Below are 6,917 nucleotides of genomic sequence, written 5' to 3'. Positions count from 1 at the left end.
TACATATATTATATATTATATTAATGTACTCAAGATTTGTCTGTACAATGATGCCGTCTCAAAGCAGCACTGGAATTATCTCTCATCAAGCAAAGAAAGAAAACACGGTCTAGTGGATCAGTTGAAATATCACTTTTGCATAAACGACCAGTCTCTGTTAGCGTTAAGGTAAGCATAATACGATTAATTACGGCATTATAATATTGAGTCTAAAACAGAAATGAGTTCCACCTTTCTTTCTCATATCTTTTCAAAAACTTAGCAAGCATTAAAAACCGGGGTCAGGGCGTCTACATAATCGAATAATCACCCTTTCCTTTCGGTACTCCGTCAAACACACCCATAGAAGTAGGCATTATAAATTTAACTAATTTAAATTTGAGCCATGTGCGCAACACTCAAAGCAGTTTCATTGCAACATAAATAACATATGTTCACCCCTTTCGGGTCACTCCAATAAGCAGTCACAAGCACTGATTATAATGTAAGCAAACAATTGGATTGGTTGAGTCTGCTTCAAAAAGGTGACTCCCAATAAATAATCTCGTGGCTGCTGTGGGTGCTTGTTTTTTCTCAGGACTTTTTTTAAAAACTGCTCTTTAAACAGATCACGACATGGTTTCCTGGACACAAAAAGCTAGACAAACGCAGCCAGTGGGTAGTTGGCGGATGCTCTGGTGTGGTTTGCTCCTGCTTTCCTATCAAACAACTATCCCCTTTGTCTCTCCTCCTTCTTTTATGTTTGTTACTTCCTTGTAACACTTCTAATTTTCGGCACTTATATGACCTTTTTGTGTTGCAAGTGCCGTAAAACTTTTACTAAAACTAAAAGGCAGCCAGATTTGAAACCAAATTGATAATACACAATTTGGAGTATTTTCATCTCTGCTTCATTGTCTTCTATTTGTGTATTCATACCTGTAGTTAAATTTAGGCTAACTGTTGAACAATCTAGAGGCCATTATTCCCCCGGTGCGTTAAAATATTATAATAACGGAAATATAATTATTTAATGAGATATTTTCTCGATTATGTTGGCATGTGAACAATCATAAATATGAATTCTGGATTCGGTTTCAGCCACAACTCAGTGATGCCGTCTGAAATTAGAAGTACCGTTAATTATATTCATATTGTGGGAAAGCTTTTCGTGTGTTGCCTCATTTCTTCCTGGTTCTTTGTCTCACTCTGATTTTTTTTTCTTTCCCGTGTCCTGATTTTGGTGCCCGTTTTTGTTGGTTACGTAAAAAGAAAGTAATGGTGCAGATTGTTATATGAAAGGGGAATTGTTGAGTCAGTAATGATGATGATGATGATGATGATAATGCTGATGATGATGATGAGGATGTTGTTGGCGATGGTGACGGTAATGGTAATTGTGATGGTGAGCATGAGGATGATTATTTATGTTGGCGATGATGATGTTCCAATGTAGGAAATGACATGCGTGTTAGTCTTAGTGTTAAGTTTGTTTGATGCTTACTCTAGATCCCCGCCGGGCTGTCCTGGTGGGCAGGACACAACCCTCATTCCCAACTCCTCGCATAGAGTGACCAAACATTTGGAAATAATTCGTCATCTTCATCCCTAGCATTTAATAAAAGTAGGCCGAAAAATCACATGGGGGCCGCTTCTAAGTGATGACATCGTTAGTGTGTTTGTTACCCTACGTCTATGCTATCATATTTTCAAAACAGTGAAAGGAATGTGGCCAATAATCTTCGTAAAAATTAACTTTCATAGTCAAAGCAGACTAACTTGTGTGCTTACATGTTATCGTTATCGTCGTTCGCAACCGGTCCCGAGGCACTTCTGTGGTCGTCGGAGCATGTAAAAAGCCTGAAAAACCATGCCTAGACGACCAGAGAATTACAGGATTGCCTCTTCCTAAAGAGTGATCAGCAAATTCACCACAAGTATATCAATACATTAATGCACACAAAAAGCAACACGCAGTACTGAAGGACCGGAAGCGAAGTTGCGTCCAGCGACAACTCAGACACCACGGGCATAAAAAGTCCCCGTCTCCAAAGAGATAGAACATTTATAGGCCACTATTAATGAAATGGAAAGACAAACTAGTTAGTATTAAGTGCAGGAAATGTTATATCAAATTACTTCCCTATTCTACCTCCATGTGATGACACGCGACCGCGAATGGCACCATTAAGTCTGACTAAGAGTATAATAAAGGCAAAGAGATGTTAAGAAGTACAAATTGCATAATTAAATTACGTAAACACACACACACACACACGCACACACGCAACCACACACACACACACACACACAAACACACACTCACACATTTGCACACACACACACACATAGCTATATATAACAGTCTTCCACTAAACTCGCTCTCATGCGGGGAAGAAACAAAAGTGGCATGAGATGGAGACTGGAAGCCTAGCCTTTAGCTCTTAGCCCACAATTGTCTGAGACTACATTCACTCTCATAAATTTCTATGATATGTCTTGCTTTCCCATACTTATATTTAGATACAGTTAATTTTCCGATTGCAATAGCTGCATTTGTTAACCCCCATTCCCGATGACCTACATCGTCTCACTCTGATTACCCTTTAAAAAAATCAGCTTTCGCCCCTGTAAAGACACCTGTAACAGAGAAAATATTTTAGAGAAAAGACATTCTCTCAATTTTAAAGCTGTAACTTAACAGTCCCTTTCAAGCCTTTTGTTTAACAAACCAGTAGGAAAAACACTTTGCTTTCATATCTGTTGTGTTGAAAGAGGAGTAAAACACACGTGTTTCATTCTCCCAACCCATTCTGATGACGTAGGGGCAGCGCCAACCCACACGAGTCCCGTCCCTCCCTTCCCTTGCCCTGTTCCAGCCCCTACAAATTACCCATAATGCCCTAGAGCCAGTCTCACTCTTACTGCTCGCAGAGTCATCAGGTCGAGGAGGAAATTCGCACACTCTCACATCAGACCCTCCCCCCCCCTTAAATTCCCCACCCCCGTATTTACCGCCCCCATCCCATCCCATCCTGTCCCCACCCTCAACCTGCCCCCACCCCATTTAATCTCATAGCCACCCTCAACCCACCCGTTCCCCTCTAAGCTCATACCCACATCCACGTCATCACCCAACTCTCGTCATCTCTCGTCCCTTCTCGCGCGGTGTGTGCGGCCGTCTCCCGCGCTCACCAATCAACAATCTCCGCCGACACAGCTGCAGAAGCAAAGACCTTTTTACCCCGCCTCGCCCCTCCTCCTCTCCACACCCACCCTTTTCTCCCCCAGAAGCACGTGGGCAGCAGACAAAAATCATAAAGTTTCGGAACTTTTGCACTCCCGCGGAAACTGGATCGAGGCAGAAATAGAAGCAGAGAGTCACCCAAAACCATTCACACATGAGCGAAAACTTCCTACCAAACAAAACTATTACGTCATAGCAACTCGGCTGCGGGTATATATAAGCGCGGACGGAATCACGGTCAAACATAGGGCGCTACAGAATTGATTAAAGACGGACTTAAGCTTTGACTAGGTTGTAAGTGCTTGCCTCCCTCCTTGCATTCTCAACAAAAACAACTACAATAACAACGCAAATTCTGCTTTAGACTGAAAAAAAAGTATTCACAGTATAGGAGACCCTCCGTTCCGGTAAGTACTTTATCGTTTTGTTTTATCTATATTTACATTACATTACATTACACACACACACACACACACACACACACACACACACACACACACACAAACACGCACACACAGATATAATATATTCTTATATATTTTATCAAATGGTATTTCAGGACTTTGTTAATATTCTAATGAGTAATGTCCTACCAAGCAGGTCAGGTGTTGCTTGATTTAGTTTACTAATGTTAGGTGTTTCTCTTCCCCTCATCTGTTAGGCCCTATTTCTTTCTGTTGTTGTGCTTATTTCTTAGCCTTTTATCGCTGTGAAAATAGTGATGTATCTTTTTCTACAAAAAGGACTTAATTATCCTATCCTCCTAATCTCTGAAAGTGCGTTAAAAAATAATACTGTTAAAAAAATCACAAAGCAGTAGAAGGATGTATGGCACAGAAAGTGCGTATTGGCAAATGGATTTTTGGAATTGCCCTATGTGAAAGCAAACTTTTGTCTCAGGCCTTGATGTTTATAAATAACAATACACATGCACTTATTATTTGTGTGAAACTTATACCACTGAACGCGTGCTCATTTGACCTTATGTAGTTGCTTCTAGATACTGTTGTAACAGAAAGTGAACGTAAAGGATTATTGTTGAATGTAAAGAAAACAGAATGCAGGGTAATATATAAAAAAAGCACCAAGCCCTAGTTGTAATCTCATTAGCAAGGGTGAAAAGATCAAACAAGTCCAACAGTTTAAATATCTATGATATACGATAACATCTGATGCCAGTTGTTCCACTGAAATAAAAAGGAGAACTACAATGGCTAAGTCTAGTTTCAATAAAATGAGCCCAATCCTGAAAAATAGAAACATCTCAATGAACACCAAAATGAAAGTCCTAAAATGCTATGTTTGGTCAACCCTTCTATATGGCTGTGAATGCTGGACAATCACTAAAGATAGTGAAAATAAAACAGAAGCAGCCGAAATGTGGTTCCTTAGGAGACTGCTGTGGAAGGAAAAGAAATCAAATGAGGTAGTGCTTGATGAAGCCCACGTGGGACGCTCAATTTTAAAAACAACCAGGAAAAGACAAATGTGAGGCAGCGCGGTGGAATCAGGCTCTCTTCAATATTTAGGCATGTAGAGTTATTGGTATCATCTTAAAGCTGGTTCACTTGTCTTTATTTGGATGAAAAAATATCCATTTGTCTTGAATACAAGTTGAGATATTTGCGAATGAAGGAGGTGGGGTTCACCTGTCTTCAGAGGTAAAATTTGTTAGAAAATGGTGGTCAAAGATTAGTTATTCCCTTATTTGAAGAGTCCGTGGTAACTGAAAATTTATATTTTTTGTGCCTTTAATCGACGTTTTTTCAGAAAAATCCACACAGAAATGAGTTCTTTAATGGGCATAAAAGGTGTTGAACCAAAAAATAAAAAAATAGATAAAAATGCACAAACCTGTGGAAAAATGCAAGTTTCTTCAATTTGATTATTATGACGAGAGCCTGATTCCACCACGCTGCCTCACAAATGCAGTTTTTGGGACACATGAACAGACATAAGGGTCTGGAACATCTAGCTCTCACTGGCAAAATTGAGGGTAAGCGAGGCAGGGGTAGGCCCAGAACAACATACTTAGGGAACCTAAACAAATGGGTAACAGGGAAAGATCAGGGAAACGTAGCTTTTTTTTAGAGCATCCGAGCAAAGGAATGAATGGAAATGGAAAACCATGATAGCCGATGTCTGTCGCAGATCTGGCACTAGATGATGATGAGTTGCGAGAGCCGTAAAACTCTTACCAGACCATTATACCTAAAAGAAAAAGGAAAAAAAGAAAGAAAGGTGAATGGGATTCGTGCGCGGAAAGGTACCTTTGTTGTTTTCGCTGAGTTTATAAGATACACCTTTCCGCCCCCACACGTTTCTGAAAGCATAGAAGCAAGGAATTAAATGCTATATAATGATCCACTGTTCAGGAGAAGGAACTATGCTATTTTATCCTCTCCTCGGTGTTATCTTATGGGGCATGCCGTCAGGAGGATTGTTTTTCAAACTTAAAGAAAGAAATCCAAAACAAAATACCGCCCCTCGCAACCCCCCCCCCACCCCAACCCCTAATCAAAACAACATAAAACAAAAACACAAAAACACCCTAAGCCTCTCACATATTCCGCTTGATCTGACCTGGTGTTCCGCTTTTAAAGTGACCTTCCTTCGGTGTGGCATGATATTAAAAAGATAATACAAATAAACACACACGCAAGGAAGTAATCTATTGTCACCTGCTCTTCCACGGGTAAAACCCCCCGAACAAAACAGCGATAACAACAACAACAACAAACAAACAAACAAACGATGAAATCGGGAGATTTAAATTTCCTCTCCTTTCCATCTCATAGAAATTAGAGGCAAAATGCCACCGTACCTCATACCGTGTGAGTTAGTCTTCATGATGTCTCGTTTTCTTTTAAATTGTCGAGAAAAGTTCAGCTACACAGTACTTACTTTTACTGTAACCTTTTCACCCTCTGTTGCCGTTAAGCGTCGAGAGGAGATGCAGTTTTCCATGGTATGCCAACTATGCAGCTCTTTCAATTGTGATACTATGTTTTCTCAGGGTTTCCTTGACACTCTCAATCTACCTTTTGCCTGGCCTTCCTCTTCCTTTATAGCCTGAGTGCTTGGTGTTGTAGGCTCTCGAGGTGGCTGGCCAGGTGACATACGTAACAGGTAGCCAAACCACTTTGTTCTCTGTCTTTCTATATTATGCAGGCAGGACTCAAAGCCGATAGCTGCTCTTACTTCTTCATTTCTCTGCCTGTCTCGTCTTGTGAGACGTTTCGTTTCACATGTTGTGATTTTGCCTTCATGGGTTTTACTTAATGTCCAGGTCTGGCACTGGTAGCATAATGCTTGTATGAATATTGAGGTGATACGCTGTCTCTTTGTGCCCATGGAGATGTTTGAATGGGATAGGAGGGGTGCAGCTGGTAGGTAACAGCATTGGCTTTTTGAGTTCGCCCTTCTATTTTTCTGTCTATGGACACGTTTTCAGAAAAAGTACTGCCAAGATATAAACTCCTTCTCCGGTTTCAGTAGTTTACTATTGACATGGATGTTCAGGGGACTACAGTTTCGGCTCACTTTCATAGTTTCTGTTTTTGATGTGCTTATTTTCATGTTAAATTTCTCGCAGCTGTTGTTCAGTTCGGTAGTGTGCTACACAGTGATACATCCATATTTGGACCCTGTGAACTTTCAACAGCTTGATTCATTCCAACGAAAACCCCCC

The 6,917-nt window shown here is 40.6% G+C and overlaps 1 protein-coding gene across 2 annotated transcripts in view; it reads left to right on the top strand.

Annotated features, from left to right (window-relative positions):
- The first annotated feature begins 3,304 nt into the window (after positions 1 to 3,304).
- LOC101857558 overlaps positions 3,305 to 6,917 on the top strand; it is a 74,296-nt gene continuing 70,683 nt past the window's right edge. For both annotated transcript variants that reach the window (XM_005096207.3, XM_005096206.3), the window contains exon 1: positions 3,305 to 3,633. The gene's annotated coding sequence lies outside the window, so the exon portion shown is untranslated. The remainder of the gene's footprint in view (positions 3,634 to 6,917) is intronic.

The sequence above is a fragment of the Aplysia californica genome, unplaced genomic scaffold, assembly GCF_000002075.1.
Source record: "Aplysia californica isolate F4 #8 unplaced genomic scaffold, AplCal3.0 scaffold00123, whole genome shotgun sequence".
Taxonomy (NCBI): Eukaryota; Metazoa; Mollusca; class Gastropoda; order Aplysiida; family Aplysiidae; genus Aplysia; species Aplysia californica.
This window is presented reverse-complemented; position numbering and strand designations above follow the sequence as displayed.